Source organism: Xenopus laevis, chromosome 2L (assembly GCF_017654675.1).
Source record: "Xenopus laevis strain J_2021 chromosome 2L, Xenopus_laevis_v10.1, whole genome shotgun sequence".
NCBI classification, from domain to species: domain Eukaryota; kingdom Metazoa; phylum Chordata; class Amphibia; order Anura; family Pipidae; genus Xenopus; species Xenopus laevis.
Genome location: NC_054373.1, coordinates 160,076,220 through 160,094,204, shown reverse-complemented (window position 1 = coordinate 160,094,204; position 17,985 = coordinate 160,076,220). Strand labels below are relative to the sequence as shown.

Sequence of the window (17,985 nt, the reverse complement as noted above, 5' to 3'; positions counted from 1 at the left end):
GTAATATTATGGATATTTAGACAGAATGTGAACAAGGTCACACAGCTAGATGGCGGGTTGAAGAAAACAGTGTGCAAATAATGCCTACAAGGTCAACGTATACACTACTACAGCGGTGGATACGGATTACGTAAAATATATTATGGCTGCTTGAAAAAAGTCACTCCGGTGTTTTTTCTGGAGACGGTAATATTATGGATATTTAGACAGAATGTGAACAAGGTCACACAGCTAGATGGCGGGTTGAAGAAAACAGTGTGCAAATAATGCCTACAAGGTCAACGTATACACTACTACAGCGGTGGATACGGATTACGTAAAATATATTATGGCTGCTTGAAAAAAGTCACTCCAGTGTTTTTTCTGGAGACGGTAATATTATGGATATTTAGACAGAATGTGAACAAGGTCACACAGCTAGATGGCGGGTTGAAGAAAACAGTGTGCAAATAATGCCTACAAGGTCAACGTATACACTACTACAGCGGTGGATACGGATTACGTAAAATATATGAATGCTGCTTGAAAAAAGTAACTCAAGTGGTTTTTCTAGAGACGATAATATTATCAATATTTAGACAGAATGTGAACAAGGTCACACAGCTAGATGGAGGGTTGAAGAAAACAGTGTGCAAATAATGCCTACAAGGTCAACGTATACACTACTACAGCGGTAGTAAAATAAAAAAAAGTAAAATAAAAAAAAAATGAATATTAAAAAAAAAAATTAAAGTTGGTGCTGCTGAACTACTAGGAGCAGCAGATTAGCACACCAGTCCCACTCCCCAACACTGCTAGACTAATAGCACTGGGCTCTTATAGTAGTAGTAGTAGTAGTAGTAGTAAAACAACAAAAAAATAAATAAAAGCAGTCCTTACAAGGACTACTGTTATTGCAGCAGTCAGCAGATGAGATCAGAAGCAGGACAGCTGCCCACAGCAGCTACATACAGAGCACTGCAGTAGAAGGTAGATTACTAGCCAGCAAAGCTACCTAAGCTTAAATGTCCCTCAAACCCCTGCAGACTTCTGTCCCTCCAATAACAGAGCAGTATCAAAACGATTACTAGCCAGCAAACTTTCAACTGTCCCTGAAATCACTAACAGGCAGCAGCTCTCTCCCTACACTATCTCTTCAGCACACACAGGCAGAGTGAAAAAACGCTGCAGGGCTTCGGTTTTTATAGGGAAGGGGAGTGGTCCAGGGGAGAGCTTCCTGATTGGCTGCCATGTACCTGCTGGTCTGGGGTGAGAGGGCAAAAAAAAGCGCCAACAATGGCGAACCCAAAATGGCGAACGTCGCGCGACGTTCGCGAACTTCCGGCGAGCGCGAACACCCGATGTTCGCGCGAACAAGTTCGCCGGCGAACAGTTCGCGACATCTCTAGTTGTAAGGAACTTACCTGGTGGTCTAGTGGGGGGACGGCAGGGACGCTTGCCGCCCCCTCGGCGGGGACGCCCGCCGCAACGAACAGCTTCTGTTAGGCCGCAGGCGTCGGCGTCTTAAGGCGCGCGCGGCGCGCTCTTGGGTAATTTAAAGGCGCGCTGACGTAGTGACGTCAGCGCGCAATGGCGCGTAATTCAAACACTATTTAAAGCCCATTAGGGCTGTAGGACCTTGCTCGTGATAGTATTTTGTTTCCTGGTGCTTCTGAGCCTTGTGCTATATTCTGAACCTGTTTGATTCCTGTTTTTGACCCCTGCCTGGCTATTTGACTATTCTGACTTCTGGATTCTGACCCTTGCCTGATTACCGACTACCTCCTCTGATTAACCCTCTGATTGACTTCCTGGTTTGACCCTTGCCTGTCTGATAACGTTTATTCTCTGCCTGCCTCGACCCGGCCTGATCTGACTACTCTTTTGCCTAAACGCCTTGTACTACGATCTTCTGTCCAAAGACTTTGCTTTACTGTCGTGCCCCTCTGCTTATCCAGAACCCTCATCTTGCACCTCTCGTTTAAGTCCAGGTGGCATCCAAGTAAGCCAAGGGCTCCTCCCGAGGCCCAAAGGCGGTCACACTACTGGTGAAGCACGAGCCGAGACCAGGGTGCCTGGTGTTTGTTCTGGTGTTGGGTGCCGACCGTGACAATGGTGATATCTCTAATCGGGAAAACCCCAAGTCTCTAGCATTTTCAGATAATAGATCTCATACCTGTACAGTATATATTTTACAAGACTTGAGATGTCACTGCTGAGGCTGAGGGATATCATCGCTTGAACACCTGCCAAGCATTCATCATAACTGAGCTGTAACCGTACTTGATCTTCATAATGTAAGGTTATCGTTAAATGCTTGTCTCTGATAGATCAGCCAGTTCCTACCCGCAAGTAATATTTTCTCTCTTCTGTGATTTCTGTGCACAGTTAGGAACCTCAGGCTAACAAGCCATTTTTTTGTCTCATGTTCATTCCATTTACCATCACCATATGCACATTTTCTCTGGATTCCCTATGGGAAGTATACATGCTAGGTCTTACTTCATAGACATTATACAGTTTATCGAGCATGAGGCCAGAGCATTAAATACAGCTTAGAAAAAGAATATGGTCTTTGTGTTTACTGCATACTAAAAGTGTAAATCATAGGTACAGGTGTAGGATCCCTAATCCGGAAACCCGATATCCAGAAATCTCCGAATTATGGAATGGCTGTCTCCCATAGACTTCATTTTATCCAAATAATCCAGATTTTTAGAAATGATTTCCTTTTTCTCTGTAATAATAAATCGGTAGTTTGTACTTGATCCCAACTAAGATATAATTAATCCTTATTGGAAGAAAAACCAGCCTATTGGGTTTATTTAATGTTTAAATGAATTTCTAGTAGACTTAAGGCATGAAGACCCAAATTACGGAAAGATCCATTATCCGGAAAACCCCAGATCCCAAGCATTCTGGATAACAGGTCCCATACCTGTATATTTAAAATCGCAATTTAAGATTACACATACAGGTATGGGATCCGTTATCTGGAACCCGTTATCCAGAATGCTCTGAATTATGGCTGTCTCCCTTAGACTCCATTTTAGCCAAATTTTTAAAAACGATTTCCTTTTTCTATGTAATAATAAAACAGTTGCTTGTACTTGATCCAAACTAAGATATAATTAATCCTTATTAGAGGCAAAATTGGGTTATGTTTGTTGTGATTTTCTAGTAGACATAAGGTATATTCCTTTTTCCTTTAAACCCCAGATCCTAAGCATTCTGGATAAGAGGTCCTGTACCTGTACTACTAAAAAATATATATTTTTTATCAAAATGGTTTATTTAGATGAGGCAGGGTTTTTTACCTATGGACTATTTTTTATAGAGACTTACATTGTTTGAGGGCATAGTTTTCCTTGGAATGCCCTATAGCTTGCCCATAATGAACTTGCCTAAGTTAAGGAGCACCAGCGAGTGCAAGTCACTAGGAAACATCAATTACAGGGTTTCCTTGAACCTGACAGCGCCGTTCACTTTGCATTAAATTGGGATGAAGGGCTCAGATTCCCCACAAATGCTACAGGTGTAAGTTGTCTATGGATGGGTCTTAATGGATAGTAGTGATGGGTGAATCTGTGGTGTTTTGCTTTGCCGAAAAATTTGCGAATTTACCGAAAAATTTGTGAAACTAATGGGCGTCAAAATAATTTTGACACGTGACAATTTTGACACAAGCGTCAATTTTTATACACACGACTATTTTGTCCAAATGCATTAAAGTCAATGGGCGTCCGAATAATTTTTATGCGCCCAACTATTCTGACAAGCAACAATAATAAATAAAATTACATTTGGGGGACAGCAGTATCAATCTTGAACAGTCACAGAATCACTAAACAGATGCAATATTATTTGTTTGAACTTGCACTTTTAGGGCTTGGCATGAGATTATGTCGGAGATGGATTGAAGGCACTCAGACCTCAAATGCTTTCTTTCATTAATTGTGCTTCGTACATAGAAATGCACACGCCAGGCATAGTAATAATTTCTCGCTCTGTAAAGTCTTGAAGAGAGTTTACATAAGACCAAACAAGGCCATGTAACATTGATTTGGTTTGCTCATAGGATCAGTGATACTAGCTCAGCCATCATCCGATTATTTTGGCTAGCGGGGGAAAAGAAGAATTATGGCCAAAAAGGTATTTTCCTATGCAAAGATAAAAATAGGAAAGTGAAAACCATTAAGTTGAAATATCATATTTTTTTCTATTAACAACCTCCCCCACGAAAAAAAACAGAAAGGTAAAAGCAAAAGGGTTCACCTTAGAATTAACTTTTAGTATAGTGTGGATAACAGAGTTCTAATACAAAGTACAACATGCATTCTTTTGTTCTGCAGCCAGTGTTGGACTGGGCTACTCGGACACTGGGAAAAAACCCAGTGGGCTCTGGCTTTTACAGGCCATGCTGTCCCAGAAGTATGTGTCAGGGCACACAGGGGGGGGGGTTTGAGGTACAAGGTTGGACTCAACAAGGGCCCTTGAAGTTGCGGTCCTGATGGGCCCTGACACCCCAGTCCAACCATGTCTGCAGCTCTGAGGCTGTCACAACCACTGGCTTGTTTGTAGCCATAATGGTACCTCAGGGAACACTGGCCATAGTATTGAGTAGGGTCCAAGAAGGAAACTCACTGGAACAGGGCAGATGTTTGGCAAGCCAAGAACTCTTTACTGAAGCACAGCCAATGGTAAACAAAGCAAGGCTGAAGGTAGGCACTGATACACACAGGGTAAATAGGCAGGTGAAGTTAGCTGTACAAAGTCCAGAGTCTAGACAAAAACACAAGGCTGGAAGAGGCAGACAGACAAGGGTCAATACTAGGATCAATGGAACAGAGCACCTACTGTGGAAAAAAGGGATTGACCAAAGAACTGGCCATGAGCATAGTTGTCAGTGAGCCTTAAATCTTTGCATTTCACGCCACTAGGAAGCACACTTGCATAGTCACACCCAAGCCACTTTAGTTTCCTACATGATAAATGCCACTGCATGCCATGTCAAGCATTGGAGAAACTCTTACATTAAACTGTAGCCTTGTTGCCCAAGTAAGTTCAGAACTTTACCCATTAAGTAACTGGAGATGATTACAGCAAGTCTTAAATCTACTATTTTGTATCACTTATAATATAAAACAATGCAAATACTTGTTTCCATCTGCAGTAAGTTCCTTACAATGTTCTGGCTTTCTTCCTTAGCAAGTCATGTGCTCTAATGTTTTCTCCAGGCAGTTTGTCCCAATCGTACACTCCTAATCTAAGCACACAAGAAGAATGCAGGGATGCAGTCCATGAATGTTTCCTGCGTTCATTCAGTGTAAGGCAGACAGTTCTCAGCCCTTTAGTGTAAACCATGAGGCTTAAACAAAGATACACTACTACAAATACTAATGATGAATTACTGCAGGTATTGTTTTCATGTATCAGATATATATATACAGTATGCACAGGTTATTGTTCCCATTTCCTATGAGCTTCAGTTTAGTCAAGAGCGTTATAGCTATACATGTTGTAACTTTAGACTGATAACTAGTGATGGGCGAATTTATTTGGCAGGCGCAAATTTGTGGCGAATTTGCGCGGCGTAAAAAAATGGACGCTTGCGTCATGAAAAATGGACGCTGGCGTCAAAAACGAGATGCCAACGCCGTTTTGCAAATTTTTCGCCGTTTCGCGAATTTCGTGGGAAATTCGCTAATTTTTCGATGAAAATTCGCCCATCACTTCTTATGACACACAGGTTGTTTTGACCATTTTTACATGCAAGCTAAAGGACACATTTCTGCTCACTTTGAGCTCCACCTGTCACCAGTACATGTGCCTTAACATGTGCATTTCCAGCGAAATTCGCGAAACGGCGAAAAATTTGCAAAAGATCGAAAAATTTGCAAAACGGCGCTGGCGTCTCATTTTTGACGTCGGCTCCCGTTTTTGACGTCGGCGCCCATTTCCTTTACGCCAGCGAAAAAATATTTTGACGCCGGCGAATTTTTTCAGCCGAATTATCGCGGGCGTTTCACTAATTTATTCGCTGGCGGCAAATCGCGCAAATTCGCCGTGAATTCGCGCCTGGCAAATAAATTCGCCCATCACTACTGGCCAGACCACTGAGTAGGGCTATAAGCAAAGTATAACAAGTTCCACTTTACTCTCCACTGTTCTATACTGGGATATCTTCTTTGAGATGCTTGCCGACCCATAAACCAGTACATGTGCCTCCTTTGGTCATTTCTTCTTCCTTTCTTTCAGCCAACTCAATTTCTTGTTCACAAGTGTTGTTTGAGTCCATCAGCAGATTATTTGTTCCAGTAGAGACTGCATGTGCTTTGTTCTAGTGTAGATGACTCACACCAGAACTATCCCTGCCTATTAACTGCTACATCAATTAAACTAACGGGAACAACAGAAAGACAGAACATATATCATGAATGATGCACAACCTAGGGCATTCCAAGGAACATGCTGCCCTCCAGTCCATCTGTTTGCATTGTTGCTGAACACAGCCAGTGCTGCATACAAAGTATGGCACAACAAATCTTTTCCTTCCATTCTAGGAGCCCAATAAGTTACAGTTACAAAGTTACATAGTTCAGTTGGATTTTAAAAAAGACCAAAGTCCATTAAGGACAACCCCTCCAAACAAACTCCAGGGCACACACTTATACAGGAGATATCGCACAGGGCTGCAGGGTCTACCCTTGGAACAAAATAGCGCCCGATTTGAACTTTATGCGATTGTTTTAAAGAGTGAAATTGTTTTCAAGAAATATATTTTAATAAAATAGTATTATACTATTTTGGTTTTTATCTCTGTCTTTGGAGTCTGAAGATGTATACAGCTGGAGGGAGACCATGTGAGGATCCACATTATATGCCATACCAAACCATTGGTTTGTAAGTAGGCATTTTGCCATTCGGTGGTGGTGTTTTTTTGGGAACCAAACACAGGAACGATCACCATCACGAGTATAAAGCCCAAATTCTGGTGTGAATTTTAAAGGTGGAAAGCAGGCACCCTTGTAATAAATTATTTATTTAAACTTAAATTTTAATTAGTAAGACCGGAGAGTGCTGATTCTTCTGGATATACTTACATATATATATATATATAACAATATATAACATTATCTATACTAAACTAACTGTACATCTTAAACGGGTGGTTCACCATTAGGTTAACTTGTAGTATGTTATAGAATGGCCAATTTTAAGAAACATTTTAATTGGTCTAATATCTTCCCATGGACACATATACAATAGAAATACAGTTTGCTCATAGACTGTACATTGAGATCCCATAAAACTGTGCCAGCATATGTATTCTCCTGGACTAAGCAGGATAAATTGTTCAGTATGGAACACATTACTTTTTCTAATTAATATGTTATTTTCTGGTGTTTCAACTAGTGATTTAATTCACTAGCGAATTACTATTCACGCCTATTGACTTGAATGCATTTGGACTAATTGGTCGCTCATATAAAAATTGTCGCCCACATCAAAATTAACGTGCTTCAAAATTATATTGACACCCATTGACTTTTGCAAATTTTTCGCCATTTTGCCACAGATTCACCGTCACTAGTTTAAACCTATAGTGCTAAAGATAAAATATAAGATGCATCTATGTGATATAACCCTTTTATAACCCTTTCGCGCAGTACTTTTCTGCATGAAATATACAGCGATACTTTGCATCCTAATTATACTGACAGATAGGATACAGCTCTGGACTTGCATGAGAAGTCTTGTCACAAGGTATTACTCTTCAGATCAAGGGCACACAATGCCTTGAGAAACACTCGCAACCAGCATGTAACAACAATGTAAATTGCAATGAATATGGCAATACAAAGATAATAACAAACATATAAAATCTCAGAAATTAGTGACATAAGGGTAAGGCCACACTGGCCGTTTTGGGGAGATTTGGTCGCATGGCGACTAATCGCCTCGTCTCTGCATCGACCAATCTCCCCAAACGCCTTCCCTGACTCTACACGACTTAAAATGAAAAAATGCCGGCGAAGTTCCTTTTCCGAAGTCGCCCGAAGTTGCCCCAAAACTTCGGGCGACTTCAGAAAACGAATCGCCGCGTGTGATTAGTGCCGGCGTGTTTTCATTTTAGCCAGCGCAGAGTGAGGGAAGGCGTTTGGGGAGATAGGTCGCTGCAAAAACTAAGCGATTAGTCGCCGGGCAACCAAATCTCCCCAAAACGCCCAGTGTGGCCTGACCCTTACAGTTGCAGTGTCACAGTTCTAGTTCTAGTAACCCATAGCAACCAGTTAGAAAGTAACATTTACTGGTCTGCAGAAAGCAAGAATTTGACTGGTTCTTATAGGCTGCTATATTTACCTGTAAAAAACAATGAACCTGTTATTAGTTACTAGTAGTGTACTCAGAACCAAATGATAGCGCAGGAACTAGGAGTCGATCAGGCATATGCAGTAGGCAGGGGAACCCAAGGGCATTAAGCAAACAAGTAAGTGGGTGGGGGGGTTGGTCATTTGTAATGATGGCATAGGCGGTGGAGGTGGATGGGGGTTTGAGGTTGTGAGCAGGCAGGGAAGGGCTGCAGGGGCCCGAGGCCAAGTAGTATTATCTTGGGTCGCAATGCTACTTGGCTCAGCTGGGCCATATGCTGTTTTAGGAAAGGGTAATCTCCAACCACATGTTGGTGCACAAGTTTCTTATTTCACAATAACGTTTCCCAAAAAAGAATGTAGCCCTGTTTTCCAAAGTTTAGGGAAATCTTCCAGTACATAGTAGTGTATGTTCCAGTCACTTGGCTTGTTTTGATAAATAGCTCAAGCATCATCAAATATGATAGCATTAAAGCTGGTAACACAATTAAGCTGATTTCCATCCTCCTTTGGGGGAGGAGTTATAACAGTCCATTACACAATCCTAAGGATCGGGGTTGGTCTGTCTTCTTCTACCGGCACTGGTTTCTCCATGGTCCACCCTTAGTTCAAAAGTATGTAGGCAGTTCTTGATGAAACTGATCCCAATTTGTGTTCATGAATGTGAAAAGGAACTTAGATTGTAAGCTCCACTGGGACAGGGACTGATGAATCCATCTCTATGACTAATCACAATAGTGTGCTTATAAACAAATATATACTCTACAACATAATCATTTTGCTGGCTGCTAGGCTTTTAGCTGTTCTGCAGATTACCCAATAATCCACAGTCATACCAAACGAATATGATGTTCTTGTATATAATACTTAATAGGGCCGACGTTTAACATGCTTTCACACCAAAGCTCTTCACACAGTATTTCATACTTCTGTTTCTATGCTGGGTTTTTTAAATTTGAATGCAAATTTGTTTTACTAAAATCATTAGGAAGTGTCAGCTCATCCTAATAAACTACTTATTTAAATGGCATCCATGAATGAATGGCTTTGTAGGATGCTCTGCTACTTCCGCCCCCCACCACCATTATTTACAAAAACGTTGCATTCATTTGTTGAGGTTGTTACGATGAATCCATCCAAGTCAGTTCTTAATTAACTACAGCTGCTTTTGAAAAGCCTTGATTGCTGGTGCTGTTAATTGTCGAAGGGATCTTCAACCAGCCGTGTGTACCATGCCTGCCATAAGGGTCTGCTAAATCAGCGTGATCATTCTACTTAGGATGGCACAGAAAACACAACACACATCATCTGTGAATTTCTACTCAATTCTTTTAAGAACTTTAAAAACTATGCTGCAAAAGCTTCTGTTTTTGTACAGAGAACCAGAGGGGTCATTTTGAAGTACAGTTGCCGCCCCGCAAATTTCCCTGCAGTCAGTTGCATGTAAAACTCCTATGGGGCCTCCCATCCTCTGTAAAGGGGAAAATCTTGACAGTGGCCTAGATGTTCAATAGTATTTTTTATCATTTTTGTGTATAATACTGTGTCTGTGTATTTCTTGGCACTGCACAGGCGACTGAGCAAGAATATTATCAAAGACACAAAATAATTATACGCAATGTAATAAACATCAGCCGTCCAAAACGTGAGTTCAGGCAGCCTTGACCGTAACAGCTTACAGTCTATAGAGCTGGGGTTGCAAAGGATACATGAGGTGTAGGTTCGTGGTACAAATGTTTTGGGCAAGACTAAGAAGTCAATTGGTGAAGATCAGAGATGGACAGTAAAGTCATATTTTAAGGGCTCTTACACATGAGCGTTTTTTCCTGCACTCCCCTGCGTTGCACTTTCTTCCGTTCAGGGGAGCGCAGGAGTAGACACACTCAATTATTGTGAAGGGGGCTGTACTCACACAGACATATGTAAGTGCCAAATGCAGGTGGGACACAGCATGCTACATTTCACCTTTGTTCTGCGCACACATGTGTCTGTATGAGTACAGCCCCCTTCACAATTATTGAGTGCGTCTACTCCTGCGCTCCGCTGTGGCTGAACGGAAGAAAGCGCAATGCAGGGAAGCGAAGGTAAAACCGCCCGTGTATAAGAGCCCTAAAAAAGGTTTCTTTCAAACCAAAATACCCATGAAATGTTAACAACCAAAAACTCTGTACCTTTTATTATAATGATTATAAAGAAAAAACTGAAATCAACTACAAAGGAGACTGGTACTGCCAGAGTGTAATACCTGTTGCCTGTTTAAGATAGTTCTGATTATTAAAAAAAATAATAATATTTTTTTTACCCTACAGCAGTGGATGGGGAGTTCTATTTACTATGGTTTGCTAGGAAGTTGGAATAAAAAGACACAAATGGGCTGATGTAGGAACACAGGTGCTAAACTGCCAATAGCAATCAATCAGCAACCAAGCTGGAAAATGAAAGCAGTGAACGGTTACTATTGGCAACTGCACTTATTTAGCACCTATATTCTTATGTCAGCCCTAAAGTCATCTTTGACCTTAGGAGATGCACTGCACACCTTCTCATACCAAAGCCAATAAATAAAATGCCAGGGTGAAGTATGGCAACTGGTGTAAGGTGATTTTACTTTCATATAAATACTTGGTAATAAAATAAGACTATTAAGGGGGAAAGTAATGTGTTTCGAACCATTGAGACCATTGTGAACGTTAGCTATCAATATTTTCATTGATTGCGTCCTTTTTGACCAATTTCGGACCTCCATCGAGTCCCTTGTTTGAGAACATGAGCAGTGTATGTAATAAAAAAAAAAATCGCAATTGCAAATCATTTTTTGCGACAAGATATTTACCGTAACTCCGGTTGTTAATGCTATTTGCTTAACAATAGCGAGCGATGCAATTTTCGCCAGTGAAAATTATTTTACATTGCAAGCAGCTCTAAATATTCACAAAAACGCCATTTTAACCAACGCTTGTGATTTTTAATGACATTCCCCCTTTTGAGGCTATCACACAACTAGCAGTCGCACAGAACACTTTTCCAAATCTGAGTATAATACGTCACCTCCCCATATACGGTTAAACAGAGAATACAACCCCTTAAGAAAATGAGTGAAGGATGTCTCAGCTTTAGTAGGGAATCCCCAATCACTAGAGCTCCTTTTACTGTATGTGCCTCTGCGCACCCCCTGTACAATAACATGCTCTGCTTTATTCTTATGCACCGGCCAGCAAGACTGTCAACAAAGAGTATATTCATACGGCTGCCCTGGGCATTATACATATTTAGGTGACTCAGCTGCAGCAGGAAAGTGCACATTGGAAGCATCAGAGATAGAAGGAGTCCCTGTTCCTTACTGGACAACATAGATACAGTAAGCACATTCCTGTTGATATTCTAGTGCCCAAATACAGAATAAAATATAAAATTATAAATGTGACCAACTACAGCCAGTCCAATGGGCATTGCCTCCTAGTCTTCTGCACAACTTGCAACAACTCGGGGTGCAGTTTAGGCAAATCAGAGCTCTTCTTTTGCTGAATGCCGCATCGTAAACGATTCCATACCTATAACAGGATTTGTTACCTGACCATTCTGCAACCATCACCTTTTGTTTAAGGAAAATACAATTCTATATACAAATATATCCACAAATCCAATCCAATTGTAAGAGCTCGTGTGCTGGGTGTTTTTAATAAAGCGCAATACACAGTAATTCATTCAGCTCCCGTCTTCTGTAGAGATGAGCGTTTTTCTAATACAATGGAATCAATTCACAGAAAACCTAATTAGCAATTAGAGCCACAAAGAATGCACCTGCCTCATTGCTGGTATTGACTAGGTTTCCCTTACATAAAGCAAAACATAGAAATACAGCTAGACAGAGCTCAGGGTTTCCCCTAGTAAAGATTCTGTTTTAAAAAAAATCAATTTGTTATTTTAGAATTAACTCCTGTTACTGCTATCGACCATTCGCATGTAACTGCCTGCTCCCTGCCAAGAGCCACAAAAGATGTGTCGAAGGAAAGAACTTCCTATCTGTTATTCAATACTTCCATTATAGCAGGTCTTTATAACTGTGCCTCTCTCTGCGTTATTATTTTTTCTTCCATTTATGATACTTATCTTAATGTTCCCTATTCAAGTCAATGTTCTAATGGTTAGAGAGTCAGCCTTTTTATATCTAATTCATGTCAATATTGCCATCATTAATAAAAATAGTGTTTGTCTTATGGTGCCAATAATGTCACAATGATTATTTCCTACTGGATTGTACTTTCTTATCTATTGCATCTAATGTATTAGACTTGCATACACAGTTGCATTGATTTATTGTGCACCGTGTATTGATTTATCATTCACTTTACTAAATACATCAGCATCACAGAGCTCCCATGGAAAAGCTATCCTGGGAACCATTGGGGACACATTTGGTTTCTCTCCTGTTTTGCTGTTAATGCATCCTGCAGATGTCAGACTTTCCCAGTAAGATACTGAACCTGGTTCAACAGCTCCTTCTCTCTCTCCCGCTGCTCCCAAGCCCAAAATATTTCAATATTAAATATAAAATTCACTGTAACCAAAAGGAGCACTTTGTGCATATGGACCTGGCTGCACTCCAAGCAACAAAAAGCATTTTTGTAACAATCATTCACACAGAGAGGCAAAACAGAAGAACTTGCAGAAACTTACTTGGTGTGAAAGTGGATGTGATATATCCAGGGATCAAATCCTTTCCGTCACCAAACTGTTAGGATTTTGTTATTCCATCTACATAAGGGAAAGTTCCCTGGTACCTGGTTCTTTTCCGTCGTGCATGGTAGGAAACAGGATAATAGTGCCTGGGGGGCTTATAAAGCGTGTTGCTGATGTCACAACCCCCTATAGATCCCTGTGTGAGGGAATCCCACGCTGCACTGCAAATAGCACTGTTCTCCTCCTGCTTTAATGAAGAAGTATGCAACAGAGCAAGATGAGGAACACTGTGTGCACCCTCCCTGGCTGCTGCACATTGACATATATGGAGAGTGAATTCTCTCTCTCTCTCGCTCTCTCTCTCTGCTGTAAAGCAGGCACCTCTCTTTGGAGATATCCCTTCGGGTTTCCCAAGATGCAGTTTTGATCTCTGCGCTATTCTACTCAATTATCTTTTTTCTCCCTCCTCCCAGTCTCTGAGTAACTCTCTTCCTCCCACGGTGTGAGTTAAAGCTTCTCTCTTTCTGGCTACTGCAGATCCCCATTGGTCACTGCCGACTGGCTCCTGATTTGCCTAGAACATTTCTCTGCCCAGACTGCTATTTCTTTCTGTCACTCAGCGGAGAGGCTGCTCAGATACTTGGAGACAGAGCCAGCGCTGTGGGAGATCAGAGATGATGTTATTTAATAGAAACGTTAGACAGTGCTGCTGGGGAACTTGTTTTTGTCTCGTATTACTCCACTGTGATAATAAAGCAAATATACAACATTTCCTCTGTATGACAATTTCATACACTCCTTTTACCACTGTTCATGCAATTGCCAGTTTGCATGCTGGGCAACTGGAGTGGCAACTCAGCAGTGGTACCCTGGAACAGCATTTTCATAATAAACCAAATTTTTATCTTGTATTCAACATTCATGCTCACTGATATGGGGATCATTCAATATCCCCCTTATAGAATAGTCTGTTTAATGTGGTTAACAGCTCTTTTTATAAACATATAACACTGGATTTGTTAGTAATGTTGATATTTATTTTTTCACAATCTGCCTGCACTTCTCAATATAACTTATTGATTATTGCTCCCACACAGAGAGAGAGAGAGGCATAGATTACCGGCACTCACCTCTGCCATTAGCCAATTAAGTCGGGTGCTAACCGTATTAAATATATTGCAATATATGGACAAACAATCCCTGTTTTGTTTAAAGGGTAAGGCATTTTTCAGTAGCAGTATGCACAAAATGTCTTTGTCTTAAATATATTGATATGAGTGCAGAGGACTCTTGTAGTTGTCTATATGTATTTTGTGGTCACACCCTCATTGCACCCGCGCCTAATGGTTTTAAAAATTAGTGGTGAGCACAACTTTCCCTTGTTTGTTGAATGTATGTAGAATTTTTTCCCATGGACAACAAGGGGTTCAGACATTGAAGTCTTCATCAGGGAGACTAGTGTGCACAGCCAACTCTACCCAGAACCACCCTCCTGCCTGCTTGCGTCCCCCACTCCCCACCTGCTCATGCCACGGTAGGTAGGAGAGGAGCAGGAGAGGGGGTATTTCTATACTACAGAGAAAGCAGACCCCGTGGTCCAGTATCTCTTGTCTCCGGCTGCCCCCTCGACCACAGGGAATGCTTTCTCTATAGTTACACTACTGCAAGGGGTTAGGTTTAAACTATGAAGTAGAGGGCAGATGAGGGTACAAGAAGGGGTGCAGGGAGTTTTGCCAGGTGGGAAGAGGCTATTATTATCTTGCTTGCTGAGTGTAATTTAGCATCTTCTTCAATACTGGTCCCAAGTGGTAGCAGTCCAGAATGAGCATTAGAGTACCTACTTTCACTTGCCTATCACAGTGTGGGCAATTGAAATCACTCCTGTAGAGTTTTGGTTGCAAAGTATTGTACAAGTATGGGATCCGTTATCCAGAATCCCCTCGTCCAGAATGTTCCAAATCCCTTAGACCCAATTTTATCCAAATAATTAAAAATGTGATTTTTTTTTCTCTGTAATAATAAAACAGTAGCTTGTAGTTGATCCTAACTGAGATATAATTAATCCTTATTGGAAGCAAAATCAGCCTATTGGGTTTATTTAAATGTTGAAATGATTTTTTAGTAGACTTAAGGTATGAAGACCCAAATAACATAAAGATCTGTTATCCAGAAAGCCCCAGGTAAAATCTCCCAGCAATTGGGATGCCATGACAAGAGGAGTTGGAATCTGCTGTCTCCTCTGTCTATAACAAAGCACAAAAGAAAATTTAAAACTTGGAAAAAAGATCGCAAGAACTGTTCCTGAAAGTAGATGATTTGGAGAACAGGTCCCGTCGAAACAACTTAAGATTTGTTGGCATCTCTGAATCTCACAAAATAGACTCTCTAGCTAAGCTTGTTTCCAAGATTATACCGCAAAAGTACCTTAGTCCAAGTGTAAATTAACTTTGGCTTTATAGGCATATAAAAGTCATATAAAAGGCATTATGGTAAATTTCTCATTGGCACCTATTGGCATCTATTGTTAGTCTTATTTCTACCTTATGCATTATAACTGTACCCCATCACAAATTCTAACTGTAAGTGCTGTATTTATAGCCTTACAATATTTGGACATACCTCCATTATAAATATAAACACTTTTTCTAAACAATCATAAAATCAGATTTACAAAAGATCCAATTGGAGTGACATTTCATATCTGAGACATAAACTGAAATTAGCAAACAGTAAATGTGAGCATTTGCATATGTACAGATACTGTACATTCTAAAGGTCATTGCAGAATTAAGACTATGGTGATTGTGGTTATACAAGCTAAATGTAATTCAGGGCTTGGTGTATTGATTCTAATAAAGGGGACACTATTGGCCGTAGCAGTAAAGCAAATAAGTCTCACATCCTGTAGACTTGAGCCTATGGATGTTGTAAGAACAGTTTGGGCTAGAGTATATTATTTTTATAGCAGAGGCCAGTGCAGGATTTTTACACAAATGTTTTCTTGAATGGGAAAGTTGGGACCCCTTCACTCATAAGAAGGTTATATATGTAGAGAAACACTGGAGTAACATCCTGCTACAGTTCCAGGGGTACCCAGAGTAGCAAAAAAGCACATACCCATAACTTACCTTAATTGCCACCAGGCTGGGTCCCCTTACCACCAGAGACGGAACTAGGTGGGGGCAGGCCCTGGTGCGGGCCGTGCAGCATGGCCCCGCCCCCCCACCCTCTTCCGTGCGGCGCTGCAACCGTTGCGGGCCCTGGCCCAATTGCACCCCCTGCTCCCCCCGGTAGTTACGCCACTGCTTACCAACTAACATTGTAATTGATATAGAGAAACACTTGTGCAACAGCCACCTGCTATAGTTCCATGGGTGCCCAAGGCAACAAAAAGGTACTTACCCCAAACCTTACCCTAATTAACCTTCCAATTGGGACCCTTAGTTCATACCAGGGTCATAGATATAGAGAATCATCGGAGTTACAGCTACCATACTGTAGTAACATGGGAACCCAGATCAGCAAAAGGCTACACCTAGGGGCAGATTTACTAAGGGTCGAATTTTGAGGGTTAAAAAACCCTCAAATTCGACCCTCGAAGTAAAATCCTTCGAATATCGAATTCAAAAGATTTTAGCGCTAGGATTTTTATTTGACATAAAAAACCTTAGAAAAGTGCTGGGGAAGGTCCCCATAGGCTAATATTGCACCTCGGTAGGTTTAAAGTGATGAAGTCAAAGTATTTTTTAAAGAGACAGTACTTTGATTATTGAATGGTCGAAGAGTGGAATGATTTTTACTTTGAATTGTTCTAATCATTCGGTTCGATCGAATTCGATCAAATTTGACCAATTCAATGGTCGAAGTACCCAAAAAAATACTTGGAAATTCGAATATTTTTCCATTCGAATTATTCACTCAAGCTCAGTAAATGTGCCCCCTAATCTCACCCTAACCAGTCTTCAACCGGGGCCACCTTAGCTCCTAACAATGTTATAGATACAGAGAAATACTGGAGTAACAGCAACCCTGCTATTATTCCAGGAGTATTCAGCCAGTAAATAAGCTTTCATTTCAGACTGCCCCCTCATGCATTGCAGTGAGCTTCTTTTGATTGCAGGAAATACAGATGAGAAACCGAGGGATGCTTTCCTAGTTTTCTCTTGTAAATTCTGAGATTTCACAGTTTCACTTTGTTTTCAAATTCACTTAGCCATTAAAAAGAAATATCTATTTAAATATTCATTATAGGAAAAATGTTCTTCAACATATGAGGTCCTCGTTCAATGACATGATTAACCTTTGCTGCCAAGTTGAAGGGCAGACTGGTTGTTGATGGGTGGGTATGGGAGCCTAGCAGAATTCTACTTTATAGTGAGCACATGCCAAGTGGCAGAGTTTTTAAGACATCAGCGATCTTTAGGATTATGGCAATAACATACTGTATAGGATTATAGCGGCTACAAATCCTTTACTTTTCTGGTGAGAAACCACTTGTCATTGTTCATAAGCATGATTGAATCTAAAACATTGAATCTGTGCAAATAAGGTTGAATCCTAATGTTACAACATTGTGTGAGTCAGATGACTTGTACATTTACTGAGTCAGAAAATTCATTTATTTGCTGGTATTGAAAAGTAATGAGATTATTTTCTATGAATCGGTTTCCAGATGCGTTTTTGAAATGATAATACCAGTCATTTAATAGAAGTGATATATTTATCCATTGGCAGGTTCTTTTATTAGGCAGATGCCTTATTCATTGCTTCCCCTTTAGCCCCTTCCCCAGTGACAATATCGGTCTCATTTCCTTGCCATGAACACACATAAAGGTCACTATTCTTGCTTGTCCCCCACCTATTGGCCTGTGGCTCCACCGAGTCTATAGCCTTCATGAAGGGCTGCCGAGAGGTATAAGCATCCAATATTCTGGCGACACAGTTGACATTGGTA

At 40.9% G+C, this 17,985-nt stretch overlaps 1 protein-coding gene across 1 annotated transcript in view; it reads right to left on the bottom strand.

Annotated features, from left to right (window-relative positions):
* LOC108708683 (short transient receptor potential channel 4) overlaps positions 1-13,694 on the bottom strand; it is a 144,442-nt gene extending 130,748 nt beyond the window's left edge. Inside the window, exon 1 of the mRNA XM_018247635.2 lies at positions 13,029-13,694. The gene's annotated coding sequence lies outside the window, so the exon portion shown is untranslated. The remainder of the gene's footprint in view (positions 1-13,028) is intronic.
* Positions 13,695-17,985: the final 4,291 nt, after the last annotated feature.